Source organism: Morone saxatilis, unplaced genomic scaffold (genome assembly GCF_004916995.1).
Source record: "Morone saxatilis isolate NCDOM2014 unplaced genomic scaffold, NCSU_SB_2.0 Contig23, whole genome shotgun sequence".
Taxonomy (NCBI): Eukaryota; Metazoa; Chordata; class Actinopteri; family Moronidae; genus Morone; species Morone saxatilis.
In genome coordinates, this window is record NW_023339796.1 from 9,370,430 (window position 1) to 9,389,052 (window position 18,623).

The window sequence follows — 18,623 nt, forward strand, 5'->3', positions numbered from 1 at the left end:
CATACAAATCAGCTTTGTTATGAAAATAAAAATGCCCACTATCTATTGTTTCAGACGTTATGGATTTCCCAGCCCACAGAGGCTCACATAATCTTTCAATTGAAGTTAAACATATCACTAAAGCTGGAGAGACATTAACTAGTATCCAGGCTGTGCCAAGAAACAAGTTTCTCATCCTCCCTCCCTCTCATACTGGGATACCCAGCTGCATTCTTCATCTGACAGCAGACATTTTGAAGTGCAGCTTCATTTAATGAAGGATTAAAGCACTGTCATTAATCCTTGCATAAATTTGTCATTAACTGTGGTGAGAAATTTGTAAAGGGATGAGGTATAACAGTCCTTAAGTGTTTGTCCTCACTAATCCCCAAATCAAATTTTAGCTAACTGTCCTCATTTGTCATTGAAAAGAAAATACACTAATGTCAGTCCAAGATGGAGGGAATGGTGTAATTTCACAAAATATATCTTGGTTAATGCAAATTAACAATTAATCCAACATTGAATTACGCACAAAATCTATTATATGAGAGATAAAGTTTATAAATAGGTCAGTAATATATCAGGAAACTGCTTAAAATTGTGAATTGCAGATTCTCTGATCTATGCTTGCCAGGACAGTTGCAAAATTCAAATTACTTGATGATGATGAAGTATTACAAGCTGTCAGTACATTAAATCTCAGACTTTAAAACGATAATTTGACCATTAAGGATTTATGATGAAATTATGAGGCCAGCATTTTTGTGTCTTGATTAAGTTGTGAATAGTGTTGCCAGAAAGGCTACTTTTGCTTTTCAGAACTGAATTTTTCATGACAGTGTGAACAGCACAAATCACATGGAATCTGAGCGTTCTATCTTACTGTATCTTATTGTATTTATTCACTGGCATAATGAACAAATATTGGCTCATTGTTGTTTTACTAGCTTTATCTAGAGCTTTCACATCCGGCTTCCTCAACCCATTCCGTCTTCCTAAAGTGGATGGATAGATTACGTGACTGCAAAGATTTTATTTTATTTTATTCAATTCCTGGTATTAACACTATGCATATTGTTACAAAGTGGATACTGGAAACTACTTCCCATCCAATTACTGCTGCCCCTGTGGAACAATGCATTGTTGGAGCTTAATGACCTGAAATGTCCTGATTCTGGATTGTTGCCACTACCATATAAAGTGATTAGATAGTCTTATGAAGGCTTGTTAGCATACTTAGAAATGGAGCTGATAGGTAAGTGAAAGGTACAGGTTTTCAGCTGCTTCCTCTGTGGTTTAAATGTACATTTTCATTTTCTTTCTTGTAAGATATCTCGATCTCCTTAATCAATGTACGGGTCTTCACATAGTTGTGTGGCTATAGGACCAATATTTACACACAAGTCAATTATCGGAAAGAACATAATGAAATCAGATAGCCAAACACACAGGATTGACACAGTTCCACCAGTTGCCCATAGCCAAACATCTCATTTACTTCTATCCATTCCTCATCTGCATTTTATAAAAAGCGTCACTCTGGCCTTTGTGTCATGTCAAAACCTCTTTTAATATGCCAGCTCAAATGGTAGGGTGGCCCCTGTGTAACTTAACACCAGCAAATGCTTGAAAATTGGACAGTAAACACCTTGAAAACGAAGGAACATTTCTGCAACAGATGCAATCTCTGAATCCATTGTGCTATCACCAAGCATCTAAATGGGAGGCAGTGGGAAGTTTATCTGAGGGCACAATAACACAACAAGTTGATTTTGAGAGGTTTATTCCAAGCTTTGAGTGTTTATCTTTTCTGTATTTTGTCTTTGGAAGGTGGCAGGAGAGATCAAAGTCGACTGTGGACCAAATAAGTCCGTCAGGATGTGTGTCTCAGTCCTCACACTCCTGGAATGTTGTGCAATGTGTTAGAAGAGAGAACATTTAGCCACTGATGTCTGATGAACCTGGCAGAATGACAGGTTACCAACCTTCAGTAGAGCAACTTGTGAGTCTATGTGGTTTTTGTATACATATTTTGTTGGGCTTGAAACTATGAATTTGAACTCAAACCAAATGCAAATAAAAAGTATACTTTAATTTACAGTTCATTTTCTGTGATTCAGATCAAAGAAAATGAGCTGAAGATAGACCACATCCGCTTTCCAACAGCATTTTAGAAATGTATACATGTTCCAAATGCATTACAGAAACAGTCAGCTTCTGGAAGTTTTCACTTGGCTCCAAGTTTGTTCATGCTGAAATTGCATAAAAAACTTCCAGCAAATACTATAGATGTAAACAGTATATATAGTGTACAACATTAGTGGTAGAGTAATCTCCTGTGTGCCTCAGGTCTGCACACAACTCACCTCTGTGTAATTTAATTCAGAAAAAGAATCTGATTGACATGTTGTCTCTTCAGGCACAAAACTGATTAGCAAGTCACCTGTGGCTGCTGCATGCCACAATTATAGATTTAGCATATATAAGTATACACTCTTAATTGAATTTCCGATGCAAGGTGCATCTCTGCATACAAAATATGATCTGGAGATTTCAAGGGTAATGCTCTTGAATGCACCAAGTAAATACGAATTATCCATGCTCATGCTACATATATGACCAAACTGCTGACAAGACTAATCTGTTTTAAAATGTCAACTATATCTCATGAGACGCAATAATACTGTTAAAGCTGCACTGTGCAAAATGTCAAAGAAGACATCTCCACAGTGGGATTTACTTCAGCATGGAAGATCCTCTAAACTGGTAACATGGCAGGGCACACAGTCACCCCTTCATGGAAGTGATGGAGGTAATCATTAGAGCATCCGAGTGGCTTGTTGGTAAGAAAAGGCAGTGAGAAGTGACCTGCCTCCTGCTCAACAGGGTACATATTGCAGCTATGTCTACAACGCTACCCTGAACAAAAAGGCTGCTTGCCAAACTGAATGATAAGTGTAAATAGCCTATGCAAATCAAACAGCATGTCTATTGTTCAGATGGAACTGGCACACAGAGCACTCTCCAGGCAAAGCTGGAAAAGGTAAAACAAAATGAAGTAAGGTAGATCAATACATTTCAATTAAAGCCTTCTATCTTAGAGTTAATTTACAAGCACTTACGATGCAATCTGATTACTGAGAATTAGATCAATGGTATAGTTTGAGGTTTTACATAGGTTCCAGTAAGCCAATTTTCCCAGTAAGCTATGGTTTGCGTGATCTGTGTGGATAATGTTCAGAAGGATGTATAGTGGTCCAAAGGAAACATTAGCATCTAAATTTATTCCAAAAATAGGCCAAAATATATTGCACGCTGTTGATTTTCCATTGTTTCAAAAATAAATGTAGCACAATTTTTCCACGGATCACTGGAAGTATTCCGTAGGTGATCCCACTGCCCCTGCAGTGTGTCCTTTTCTCCTGCTTGTTTCTTCTCCCTTACTGCTGCTTGTCTCCTGTCAGGAAATCAATGAAAAGCAAAGTGAATGAGAGACAAATGTAAACACAACTAGGACCGTTGTTTGTCAACATTGTCGTAAAAGTAAACATCCTGTACAGATGAAAAGTCCCTATTACAATCTTTAGTGAAAAAAAACTGAAATTAGCAATTTTTCTTTTAAATAGCTTTAAAGAGAAAATGTGCAAATTTAGACAGGAAGGAGACAAAAGAGAAACTGCAGTTGGATTAATGCATTTTTTTCACTTTACTACTTTAAGTAGTAAAATGGATATTTGTAAACAATGATAATCAGTGTGAATATTCAGCTTTAAACAGTATTTGTTGGGTATAGCAGGTCTGGGCATTTATGGCCTTGAAAAATCTGTTTTGACAGAAAAGATTTCCATAAAAGATGTTGCACATTCGGATAAACTCACATAAACGAATAAATGTGTTGGCTGTCATTGTGCTTCTAATTGGATGATTAGACAAACTGTACTAAAAGCACATCACATTATGCCACAAACGAACCCCAGAACTGTAGTGCTGCATGGAGAAATGACATTGTGGGATCTGTTCAGACTTGTTCACAAGTAGAGCAGCTTTGATAATTCAAAAGAGCCATTTGTCTAAAGTGAAGATGTGATTTTTTTTATTTTATTCTGAATGCAATTTCTGTTTAGCTGTGATTAGTCTAACATTGACCAATAAATCACATCCATGAGGAGAAGTGCAAGCATGGCAGACACCATAAATCAAGATCTGGTGGTTTTTGGAAACCACTTGCAGCAAACTTTGCTCGTGGCAATGTGATATTTGGTGAAGATGATATTCGACAGCAGTAAACAGAAAATGTAACTGAATGTATTACCTGTATACCCATATAAGAGACATTACACATCAAACACATGAGAGACTGTAAACAACAAACTGCACATTGTTTCCAGATGATGCTCAGATGAAATGTTTTTCCCTTTATTATAGTCTTTCGAAAATGCCTATGTTCACCATCATTCAAAGAGGTTTTTAACCATTGTCATACATTAAAGTTACATAGTTAACGTTGCCATTTAACCCCACACTGGAATAAATGCACAACGATACAGTACTATCCAAGGTGGTGATAAGTTTATATTTATCAAAGATACAGACAGTATGCAGGAGATTACAGACAGGATCTGTGACATATTTTATTTGTAGTTTTATATGATATAATGATATGATATGGTATGATACAGAGATGTGGATACATTTCGATAAACTTGTATACAATCTTTCTGGATACAAGTCCCTTTTTGCCCATGTGCCATTTTCTACCAGGGCCCCCCCTATTTGACATAATATAATAATAATAATAGTAATAATATTAATAATAATAATAATAATAATATCATATTTTATTTAGTAGTGTAGGAATGTCATTAGTACATTTTCCTGCATACTCTGCATTATTAAAATTCCTTTATATGTTCCTAACACATCGGATTTATTACTTGAATTATGTTCAATACTTTCATTTTCTGAATTCTTGTTTAGATATTACTTGCTGTGTTTTACCGCTGCTTAAACCTCCATAAATCAAGTATCCCCAGAGGGAACATTTAATATGCATTGAATCTTTTGAGTTTGTTCATCCAGGAGTTGAATGTGCATACATTAATTTCAGAACACTTTTCTGCCATACATTGCTATAGTTACTGTAAATACCATCCATTATTAGAACCTGCATTATTCTGCTTGCAGAGACAAAAGAAAACAAATGTCTTAGAGACAAATAATAAAAAAAATTGGATGCAACGTGTAGGAGGAGGGGAACTAATTTCAAGAAAGAACAAGTGAGAGAGAATTGAAATTACTGATTGCCACTGTTGTCTGTGATTGTGTGTCTTTGAAAGTGTGCATGGATGTTTGAGTTGCAGGGGCAGCGTTTTTTAGTAAGACATACAGTAATATCCAGATTAATGTCAGCGCCTCTGAGGCATCTGTTGCCACAGCTACATGCCAGGGATTAATACTGGATGTTAGTGGAGGTGGACTGGTATAACAGTAATTCTGTAAAGAGCCTTTGACAAATGAGAGAAGATGGCAGTGTAAGGGCATGAATAACATGATGAACAACATTAGGGATTCAGAATGAAGAAGATTAGCTCAAAGACAAATATTTCACAGTCAGGGATGGAAGTGTATCAGTAGACCACAGACAAGGAATTAGAAAACCTGCATGATACAATTCCAATTAAAACTTTCTCCTTTTTTCTTTTGAGCATTGTCTTTGTATGCTTTACAAAAAGATCTTAATCTGACTGAAGTGAAGCTGTAGGTGCAAATTGAGCATCTTTCTTGTTACAGCTACCCCCCAGATCCCAGTGGGGATTTCACTTCTCTCTGCAAAGAACTGCGAAACTCATTGTTAGAATAACACCTGCTGACGCACAAGACTCTTGCAGATCCTTCCGAAGTGTATGTGTGACTGCTGTTCGACTCTTAAACAGGCAGAGCGACATTCAATTGCAGACCCTTTTGAATCCCTTCTTCAGGCTTCACTCAAGGAGAGGTGGCATCTGAAACAGGTGCTGACATAGATTAGAGGGATGACAGCTGAGTGTTAATGTCTAAAGTCTTAGATCAACCAGGGTGGAGAAGACAGGAAGATGGACAGTTTCAAGTATGAGAGTGACATACAATTGATGTCTAGGTAAAAGAGAAGAATTTCATGGATGTCAAAGCCAAGATGTGGTCTTGCGAGGGGAGACAGGAGTGCTCTGCCTCATTTATACTATGACGCATCAGCTAATACTTGTAGACAAGGCAGTGGAGATAAATGGAAAGGTACTAAACTGTAGCTTGCAAACATGGACTGGCAGGGGGACATTCAGCATATACGGCATATGGCAGATTCACAAAGCTCTTTTGAAGTCCATGATATCATGAAGAATAATCTCTATCTAATCTAAGTCAATGCTGTGCATTTGCACAAATTAAACATGTTAATCACAATAATAAATTGATATTCGCAAGCTTTTGGACTAATTAATTCACATAAAACCATTACACAATTTAAATTTGGATTTGCACAATGTCATCAAACAGATTTTCATGTCCTCTGAATATTAATAGAGTCAGATTGGAGATTAAGAGTCAGCAACATGTAATTCACTGTGCAAAAAAAAAGAGCATGTACAAATGCAGGTTAATGGAGGATTTACTGCAAATAACCATGTGACAGGTCATAGGTGAAGGCCTCAGAGACCGTCTCACTGCATCCAGGAAGGACAATGATTATGAAATGATTTATACATGCTTCTATTCATATTGTATTATAATATATAATAATATAACACAATTTTACTGTATTAGCCTGAACTAAACTTCGGACCTATGTCCTTGTTTAGCAGGGGGCCCACTTCTCGTTGTTTTGTAGCTTAGATAGTATTTCCTCTATTGGGATGATACTGTATAAAAAAAGTGAGGAATCAACTTTGTGATTTCATCTCAGAAAAAAGGGTGAACGGGAAATTAAAGCGTAAAGCTACCCTTCACAGAGACAGAGAGTGAACACACATACATTCATCACACTGATTCATATTTGAGATATATTGATTGTGAAAACAAAATATCTGTGTAAGAAAGTAACTAATGATGGGGATCTCTTGCTATCCAAAATGCAAAATTACCAGTTGGCTGCACTTGCTATACGCACAGGTGCAAACACTAGTTGCTAAATTGTTCAATTACGAATCAGAGCAGGGGGCCAAAGGTGTCTCTCCTGTCATGGAGATGAATCAATAGCAGGATTGCAGTGAGAGGGAGAGAGGGAGGATGAATAGAGGGAAGGCGAAGAGCATCCTTGGTTGTATCAATCATGCCAGGCAATATTTCCCCTGCTGTTTACAAGACAGCCTATAATTTGGAAGAAAGCTAAATCATGCAATTAGCATCATCTTGATTTTTGAGAGAAAATGTTGCAGGTGTGAGCCTCTTATCATAAATAAACTGGTTCTTATAAAGATGTATTCATGTCAATTCATTGTTGGAAAATTAATTCAGCTTTTATGTGACATAAAAATGTTTCAAGAGGTTTGTGGCCTGTTGCATTTTGTCTGCATTTTGTGTGTGTGTGTCACGAAGCAGTAACAACTCAGATTAATAGGCAGAGAAACAATCACTGAAACTGGTAAATGCCTGTCTATTCAACCACCCTTCTCACTTAAAGGTTATATAAACAAAATTAACTGGATGTGGCTGGTAGATGCCCCAGCATCTCAGACTAAAACAATGGGTGACCAGACTCTAATGACAAAACCAGTAATTTTACCTTGCAGATAATCGTAAACACATACATCAAATTGGATAGAAACAAAATTAAACTCACCAAAACCGTCTTTGTTAGTCTTTCCACATTCTTTCCAACAATCACCAACACTGGTTTGATCAAAATTAACCATCATCAAAAACAGCTGTAGTATCACTATCGCTTGCCACCAGCGAGACAAAAACTGTAATTTTACCTTGCACATCATCATAACATCCTAACTTTATTCAAAGTGGACAGAAATAAAATAAATTGTCTTTGTTACTCTTTCCTCTGTTCTATCAACAGCTTTGGTTTGGTCTAAATAAAATGTTTAATTCACTGATGTATATGATAAAAAAAGTATCAGTAATTCTCTTCAGTTGAACACAGATGGAGTTGAGTGACCAGGCAAGTTGCCATTGTTTTCTCCTACAGGTTTAATTAATTTATTAATACTGAAGAGCCACTGGTCTTCACTTTTCTGAGACGTTAGAGTAAAACTAAAACTCAGACCGTTTTGGGGGGTTTCCCTGAAGATACTGCCCTGGTGTGATCACTCAAAACAATAAAAAGAGGAACCAGACTAAACTCGAGTACACTAAATAATTTTGTCAAAAAGGTCAAAACCTTTAAAGCTTCATTACAGCCAGAATTCATAAATGTGTGTTTTGCTGAAGAAATGCTGCAAGATGGCAAAGGGATCTAGATCTAGTAGGCAAACAGTCCAAAAATCTCTTAGGCAGCTAGGCTAACCCTCTCATGAAGAAAGGCCTTCAGCACAAAGGACACCACAATTAGAACTTGGGTGATCTGATCACAACTGGACAGCTGTGAGTGCAGGTGTGAATCCTCCAAGATCCTCCCATCGCTAAGACCACATTCAGAGGAGGTCTGGGCCACATATGGTCACATTCTTTTAGCAGTGAGTGTATCCTGGGCAACATTGAAGGACCGCCAACGATCATACTGAAATGCAGCCAATGAGCGCACTTCATCTCCCAGTACGTCACCACTGCTGGCTCCAAAAAAATAACATGGCATTATACACTTGAGGCTTCAAAACTAGTCACGATAGGTTCACACTTAGCACATACCTCTATAAAAAACTCCTCTGATGCTGAACTTAACACAACCATTCAAAAGACAAAGTAGAGCTGTTTCTCCCTGTTTACAGTCTTTATGCTAGGCTAAGATAACCGTGTCCTTGCAAACAGTATGAAAGTGGTATTGATCTTCGCATAACTCCCAGCAAAAACAACTACTTCTTTAAAACTAAAAAGTATGTAATAATTTTTGTTAGAAATCCTAGCATGACAGGACTACTCCCTCTCCGCCCGTATAGCCACACTTTAAATACTTGGTCCCATATGGGGAAAATTCAAAACTCACGAGTGATACACCTATAACTGTAGGTGTATATGCCCGTGACCATGGACCACCCGCTTAGTAGCTTCTCTTTTATGTAATCCTTCTGTAGTGGATGGAAATGCTTTTCTCTCTCTCTCTCTTGCACACACAGTGGGCTTCTGTACCTGCAGTTTAATGTAAGTCATTTTCTCTTTTCAAAATAAATCAGAATTCCAAGCTCATGTTTAGCCTCCCAAAGCTGACGCTGTGTAGCAGCGTTAATATTTGAGGAAACATATCTGAATTTCTACTGAAAGATAAATGAAAAAAAAACCTAAATGAGAATTTTAAGTACGTACAATACAGTATGAATGAGTATGTGAACTTTTTTGTATTGAAGATCTAGAACCCCCTGTTAGCCCAAGCTGTGCACATTTGGTCATTTGCCTTAAAGACAATGTATGATAGCAGACACTGGTTGAAAAAAATTATGCAGAACAGCCCCAGGTGGCTCTCCTGTGCCTCTACTGGCCTTGAAGAAATTCCTGACAAAAATTCTACATGTTTTTCCCTTTGAAATAGAGATGTCTGAATTAAAAATACCAGTAAGGGGAGTAGTCCACACTAAGCTATCTTTGAAACACTTTTATCCTCCTCCTTGAACATTGGAGACACAACTCCAATCTTAATGTAGTCATTTGTCAGTTATCATTGGATTCACTTTCCCTTACTCCTGCTAATGTGTTATGACATAGGCTATAGATCTTTTTGTCAGATTTACAAGATTGGCTTCTACTAACACACTGCAGTATACACAATGCAAAGAAGGTTTTCAGAAAAACCTGGAAAAAAAGAAATTCAAGCAAAAGCTAATTTCACACATCAGCTGCCTGTTAAACAGCTTCAAGCCTAATTGATTGACAGCGAGGCGACAAGAAAGCTGTTAATAGTAATTAATTTTTATGTTTTCAATAATGGATGTATTATTTGTGGGTTCTTCATTTTACACCTTGGAAACAAATTAGCTTTTTTAAAAAAATATAAATTCTATGCATTCCTCCGTAATATCACTTATTCATACAAAACAGATGAACGTCTGATGAGAAAGAAGAGGAGTCTCCTCCTCAGCTGTATGTCACGTCCCATTATGGTATTACTAGTTTGTATTCAAAGGGACGGTACAGTTCACTAATACAATATGACATGTGAATATGGATACAGAACCGAATGTAAATGTGCTCTGCATAAATACATTATGTTATTTAGGGAAAGTGGGAAGATTCTGGTGTTTCTGGCTTATCTCATTGACAAATTAATGATATATTTTGAGTACAAAATCGAATAGATCCAAAAATCTCCAATAAGTTAATGTTATTAACTTCATTTTTTATTATTATTCTGCATTTCGCAAAATCTCTAGTTAGGTGCTTTACAAAAAGAGGGAGGAGAGGAGTGGGCCTGAACCTCATGTTAGACCTTTTAGCCATGCAAATCAATTGATTCCAATGCAACTTCTGCTATCAGAGGACCCACTTGAGGAAGCAATATTTTTCAGAGTAAATGTTCCCTGTTGAGTTAGTATTTTCATGGAACAATAATTGTAACATTGCCTAAATTGCAAAATAGGAGTGGAATCAGCAATTGCCAAAATGAGATAATGTTCATTGCTTGTAAAGATTTACATCTACTGTTTCTCTAAATTGATATTGGTCCTAGCTACTAAAGCCCATACAGAGGCCTAATTGTTGTCCTCTGCATGCTGACACTTGCAAAAGTCATGCTTCAATGTAATTATCAGTAGTTTGATGTAACATTTTTTTATTACAATAAATGCATATTTTAATTAACAAAATATTTATATAAATTAAAAAAAGACCTGCTCTTCCTTCTTCTTTGCTTGTTGTCTGGGGTAACTACCCATGAGTAGCTATGATAAGAGTTACCTTTTCGTGCATTTTTGTGCCCCCAAACAGCCGTATTTACTATGCCAGAAATACATTAATAGAATGTGTTCATGTCAACAAGTTCCAAACAATGTTTGAAACCACATTTGAGACCTGTGATTAACTGCAGAAAAAAAGACTGTGTTGAGCATGTTACACTTCCTGAGGGAAGAAATTCAGCACTATATGTCTTTTGCTGCATTCTGTTCACATAACTTCTCTCCGACATGAGCTTGACGTCTCTGGGGAAACAGAAGCCTGAAGGCAGAAAGGTTTTGTTCTTGTGGTACCTCCAGTACATTCAAAACAGCACAGGACAGATGGCATGGGATCACAATCCAATATACTGCATATCAGGATCTAAATTGTGTTTGGGCTTTCTTTCATGATATGTTAAAACTCAACTGATAAGTAACTAAACTGTTTTCCAGCCAATGGTAGAGCCAGGTAAAATTGTTTCACTGCCATTTTAGATAACAGTCATATTCATTTCACCGAGGACAGCTTTTTCCAGCTTGAACTTTGTGCTCATTAATATTTGCATCCCTGGATACAAGGTGGAAACATAAACAACAGCTATCATGTGTCGTTAAGGGATTAGAGACTTTACTGAAATGCCATCTGAATCCCACACTCAACCACAGATAAAATCCTAGTTAATCTGTGAAACCAGCTTCATTGACTTGAGCGCTGTCACAATTTCTTAGATGTTTCTGTCAAAACCAACAATATAAATATGTTGTTTGAAGGATGGTCAGATGAGGAATGTTCACAGATTTATATACATTTTAGTAAATATATGATCCAGACAATTGCAAGATTGTACAGTGTAATGCTCTGCGTTTAAAGTAATATGATTATATGGCAAAAATACATATTTTGCAATGTGGGGTCTATGTTTTATTTAGAAAAACACTAACTTTTGATAGTGACACTGATGAAATATGTGGCCATACAATAGAAACCAGCTTAGTGCAGGCTACAATATCCAACAGAACATTTTTAAAGGAACTGAGTGAAAGAGCTTTACCATGAATTCCCTGCAGTCAAGTAGCTTTTAAAAAAATAAGCGTGCGGTACAGCAGAAGAGGATCATGGAGGGTATTGAGCTATAAGGTATAGCCTGATTTACTCTAAGTAACTATTGATTAGAGGCTATTTCTGCTTTTGCTTATCATACTGCACTGTGAGTCTAGAGAATGTTCTGTAAATTGAACACTTCACCTGGTTAATCATAGGTCTGGCAGACTCAACACGAAGAAATTAAGAACAATAGCACTCAGCTAAAAATGATTTTATTGAGCACAATGCAAACCACTTGCACACACATCAGTTGTGATTTCATAGTTCTGGTGATAAAAGAAATAATGAGGAGATGTGGCATCTTAAACTCTGCTATGTTTTTAACATTTCTTCCACTTGTTTAGTCTCTCAGACACCCAGAAGAGCAAATGTCAGATATTGTCTTTATACCTCTTCAGCACCCTGGCCTGCACGTCTTCAATTGTGAGGCAAGCGAAGGTAGAAATCTTCAGAATAATGATCTGGTCAAAGGTATAGGGAATACAGAATTGCTTCACCCATCATATGACAGCTCGTGGCAAAAGTATCACCTCTTTTATCCGTGATCTAGATCAGTCAGTTCTTCATTTAGGTGCTGTAGTAAATCCAGACGATGATGCAGAATGTGAGTGCTACTCTTGGTGGTCACTGAGATTGGATGTCAGTAGTTATGATTTGTATTTATTTATATATATACTTGTGGGGTAATCATTTTGGAATACAAATAGATGTGTGGATTGTATTAAATTGCTCTTCTAGTAAGAACCAATTGTGCCTGAAAGTAATTTCCCAAGGTTCATTATTTTTTGAAGTATACCATCATTTAATCAATTAGTTGAACTAATTCCACTGAAATACTGCTGCTGTTACCCTGTACCAGTAATAATATTACTGTAACCCAGCGGTTGCCAACTTGGGGAAGACAACTAAATTAAATTGTTATTTGGAAGTTTAGATTATTATTTAAGATATAAACTTTTAAAACCTGAACACAAGCTATATTCACAGAGCATTCACTGTCAACAGCCCTGTTAGAAACAATGAGAGGAACGAAAACACAGAATTTGTCCAAATAAATAAGCATACCAAGTATGTATTATCATTACAAAAGTAATACAGACAGAGAATTTTCTAAAAAATTTGTGTTTCAGGAAATAATTTAGACTTTTTTGCAGTTAGAAATACACAAACCCATTAGGGAAAGGGTGAATGTTAAGAGTAGTCTGATCCTCCTGGTGGCTGATGTTTGTCATTCACTCTTCACTGATGATGCATGTAGTCAACTGTGCAAATATTCCTCCAGAGTAAAATACTGCTTCAGAAGAAAATCAAGAAACATTTTACCAAAGACCTCTGACAAGGACAAAACATTGTTGTGGAGGTCCCAAGTATTTCAGTGTTTAAATACATTGCCAGCAAACCAGAGAAATCAACTAAATTTATGGTGTTTCATTAAGACATTCAGCCTTAGAAGATATCCCAAGATCCACATCTGTCCCCAGTGTGCCGTTAGGGTAGACTCTCTGCTATGAACTCATTTGTTGCTACAATTACATTTGCAGTGCTTCCACTCACACCTGGGAAACGCCAAATGCCCAAGGTCCTCTGGATACAGAGATAATCTTCAATGAAAACGCTTACATTTGACATGAACACATAACTCCAACTCTAACTGAGTGATGAGGAGCAGCAGAGGTCTCAAGTCTCTGAAGGTTTGAATAAGAGCTCTGACAGCATCACTTGGTGACAAAATCTTTTGTCACCAATTGAGGCACAGAGTCAAAATGAGTCTTGACCTTGGGTAATGTGAAGCTTTGATATTATACTGGGCTCCCAAGAAGTGTCTAAAACAGACATCTAATGCAACAAAACAGTTTCCAGCAGTTTGACATGTATGATGCACACCATAATCTAAAAAAGCCCTTAGAACCAAAACCAATGCATGCAAGGTTAATCTGAGGCATGTGGGATTGACATCCCGGAAGGCGGTGCTCTTTGTCAGGCAATTTCACAAAGGCACTCAGGGCGTGTCAGTCTGGCATGCAATATTATGATGAAGCTCATGGAAGGAATCAGCCTCTGGGAAATAAAGTTGCTGCGATCAACATATTTCTTCATCCTCAGTGAGCAGATGTAGTGTCTGACATGCCAACTCCCACAAGCAGCCTCACAGAATGGCATTCCCTATGATACTGTAAGAGAATTTATCCAAACAGCAGCATCCTCTCCAGCCTGGGAGGTTTTGTTTATTGAATTACATACCTTTAGATAAGTGAGGAAATATTTTTAATAGTTTTAATGTCTTCCCTGGCAGCGCACTGCACCTCCTCCCCACTTTAAAAAGACAAATTGAGGAGTTGATAAAATAACACCAAATGGCTGATTGCTACGAAATTAGAAAGCATTGAGCAGCACTCTGTAAATGAAACAAAGCTTCATTTGTGCTGCCAGCTATATGCTTTTACATTGCATTTGAGTGATAATTTCATGCTCAAAATTAACTTTGGTTTTCTTCAGGGAAGAGCAATCTCGGAAACGCAGTTCTTATTTCAGTGTTCTGTTATATTAGATGCATTCTCAGCTTGCAGAAACATCAACAATGCAGTGGTGATTGTGGTTCATTTAAACCACAAGGGTCAGAGTGAGGCCGGCTGTTCCTTGAAAGGGGTGAGTTAAATTAACCCTGAACCTGAAGCTAAGCATGCTCACTTTAGCAAAGTTGTGGTGCCGTGTGGGAAGAATTTTTGAGGATGTGAAGTAGATAGGTCCTTTAAATAACTTAGGCATAGAGTGGGCCATGTAGCCTGCAGGTTACAAACAACTACATATCTATTTGAAGTGCCTTTGCTCAGTTAGTGGAGTACAAAAAACACATAATGTTCAATTAAAGTAAACCACAGGATGACATTCATTTATTTACGTTTATGTCGAGAGGAAACTGTGCACGTCATACAAATTAAAGGTCCAGTGTGTAACATTTAGGATCTATTGGCAGATATGGAAGCCAATATGCTTTATTATGTTTTCATTAGTGTAAAGTCACCTGCAAATAACAATGTTTTTGTTACTTTAGAATGAGCCTTTTATATCTACAGAGTGTGGGGTCCGCCATATTGAATCACCTTTCTACAGTTACCCAGAGTGAACAAACCAAACACTGGCTGTAGACATGCGCGTTTTTCGATTAGATTTTGCAGAGACCCTTGTGAGCCCCTCATCTTGGTAACGCTGTCAAACAGTTCCTGTCTCTGCTGTTGTCAGCTGCCAATTAATGTCAGATCACTGTGACCCACCCCATTCATCTCGAGGTTCTGCTGGCCAATGCTTCCAATGGGCTCCACATTACATTCATACACATCTTCAGCTGGGTTTGTTCTTAAAACGTGACTTCCCCGTAAGAACTATACATGCTCGCTAGATAAAATGTATTAATTTATTTTCTCCTCCAGCCCTTCTTTAGTCTCTCCAGACTGAAAAATATTTGGTCGTCCTTGGCTTGCTCAGTGTTCGACTTTCTTTGCTAACCACTTACTAACAGAGCAGGTAGTATACATTTGTATAGAACAGATGTGAAGATGTATGTGGAGCATATACCAAAGTACTACTGCTGTATCAATCTCTGAGACCAGAGGTTAGCAACTTACAGCAGCGAAGTGAGAAGCTTCATTCCAAAAAGAATAAAACAGTAACAGACAAATATGTTTATTCAGGTAGCACCGTTCTTGTAAGGTGTGCTGTAAGCCTATGCTCTCTGTACTACTCAAAGAGAAAAAAGTACACACTCTGAGACAAAGGCTTTAGAAAAAAGCAAAGACTGCAGCTGACAAGTCTTTCCTCATCTTCACCCTAATAACTCACACTTCAGACTCCCAAAAGCCCCAGTAATAACACAAACTACTAAAAGTCATTTCAGATCATCCACTTGAGCTCCATGTTGAAAAAACAACCACTTGGATTATCCTCAAAGTGGCAAAGAAACAAACCACATGCAAATACACACACACATGCACAGACTCATGAGGGCATGCATGCACATAAATAGACAAGAACAAACAGCACAAACACATCAACTGGGATAAAAAGTCAAAGCTTGAGCTGAACTTCGGAGTGTATTTGTTGGGGTGAAAGCTAGAGGAAGCAGGAGAAAATTCACCCTCCACCCACAGAGTTGGACTGGTCTCATTATGGAGTTGCTTCCTATATAGTTTTCATTCCCTTGAACATATGTTTTTGTTCTGTTTTATAAACTGAACAACCTCAGGCTACTCGCTCTCCATTTTTGTTTTTGGGGAAGGCACAATTTCAGTCTCATGGATGTGGTCTTTTTTCTTTTTCTTTTTTGTGCTATCCTCAAAGCCTCACACACACACGAACCACACATTCATGTGTATCACCCACACACAAAACAGTGCATACAGTACATATATAGCACTGCATATACACACAAGCAATTACCACTGAATGTAATTATTTCACTATCACTATTATGCTAATATGTATGTTTAAACATTATTTCTTATTAATTACCAATCAATGTCAAAATCACACAGATTACATAGAACAGCTTGGTAAAAACAGTTCTGCAGCAATCAATTCCGCTATTTCTCCTTATATAGGTAACATATTTTCCTTTATTATATGTATATACTAACAAGAGTAATCAGCATTCAGAGTTGTGTCCTTATTTACAGTGGGGCCGGGTGAAAATTTAGTATACAACAAAGAGATGCGAGTCAGAAAGCCAGTATCAACAGTGCAAAGCCATTTGTTTATCTACAGTGCAACAGTTGGATTTGCAGTGTCTCTGTTTGAGCTCAGCCCACTATAATGATCTGCTTTAGCAAACACTGTTTATAAGATATGTGCTTTCAATTTACCTTTCACAATACATGGACAGTTCTCTGCTTCTGATAACACACAGCATTCGTCATGGCTCAGCGTGGAAGCCGAGTTCGCACTGCGATGTAGGCAGATATTTACAAAGACAACAGGTCATTTAGTTTAGCATATTAATTGTAGTACACTTGCCTGCATCAGCCCCCAGAGAGCTCATTTACAGTATTTTAACATGGTCTTATTACACACAGCAATGAACTGGTGGGTTTAACCACTGCTACTGTATATCTGAGCACTGCCACCAAGTTCAGACACCGTGGAGTGGTCAAAGGTTTTCCTCCATGAGGCATGTGTTCAACATGCCGTTCTAATGTTTTGTTGCACAATGACTCAGAGTAGTAGGTCATGGCTAGCAGCAGGGCATAAACAGACTGGACTCTCACTCAGACTGCTCAAATCTTCAGCCAAATGAACTGGGAGTCAAAAAGCTACAATGAGCTGGGCTTATCGCTTTTGCCACCTGAGCAGGCCTCAGTATGTGACTGCTGAGCTGCACTGTCAAACGGCTTTAAGCTTTGATTAAGTCACCTTGAGGCCTGTACAATTGTGCATGCATGAGGATATTTATTCGGCAGCTGTCATTTCCCAGAGTTCAGTAAGTAGCTCACACTAAACCTCGCAGTCATGCAGAGCTTCTCAGGCTGACTTGTGAGATTATTTTGCCCTTCTATACTCTAGGGAGTCAAGTTAAAGCTTAATCAAATCATGCCAGTGTGCTTTATATCTCGTCTTGACTATTTATATTTTAAACATATCACTGTGACCCTTTGTTGTATTTAGCCAAGGGTATTGTTTTGTTATGTCTCATTTAGCCAGTTGTTCTGAACTGTTTAGGTTCTTCAGAAGCTCCAAGGTGCACTTTGTGTTCGACCCCGTCCTGTTGCCTCTCTTCAGTGGGTTTCTTCATGCCATGCTCTTGCTTCGAGCAACACCTCCATGATCCTTTGACAGTTAGTTGGCCTGCAGGTTTCCACTCTTTGGAGTTTGGCTTAGCTTTTGTCAGCCAAAGGAGACAAAAATGCCTTTCTTTATTATGCACAAATGCTCACTTGCAGAAATTACATTCATTCAAATTAGGTCAACTAGACTCAAGGGGTAAAGGATTTCCCTTCAAAGGGCTTTCAACATGCCAGGGGCAACAAAACTGGGAGAAAACAACAGATATGTCCCATTTATTTCAGTTGATGAATTTTTTTGTAAAATCAAAAAGCACAAGTGAAAACCAATAGTAATCACAAGTTATATCTCTGCACTATGGTCCATTGTACATCTGATTAGTCATCCACAGCCAGATGAAACTGGCTTCTTTGCAGCCTCTACATTACCCTGAGTCATCAAGCACCCTAAGGCTCAGAATCGCCAGAGAAATCCAACATAAAATCAACACCCTTTTTATAAATCAGCACACAACCCATGGCTGGGTTTAGCAAAGTGGGATTAGGTTTAAATGTTTTTGGTACTCTCGAGTTGCAGACCTACAGATCTGAGGCTCATAGATACATGATTTGGGTATCTCAATGTGAAATTTGAAATGCAATTTATAAAATTAAAGGGGCTATAAGCAATATTTTCTAATAAATGTTTAATAGCTCTGCATTCAGACAGCCATCACTGACATAGGGTCAGTAACATGAGTCTCCCAGTCCCTCCTTTCTGCA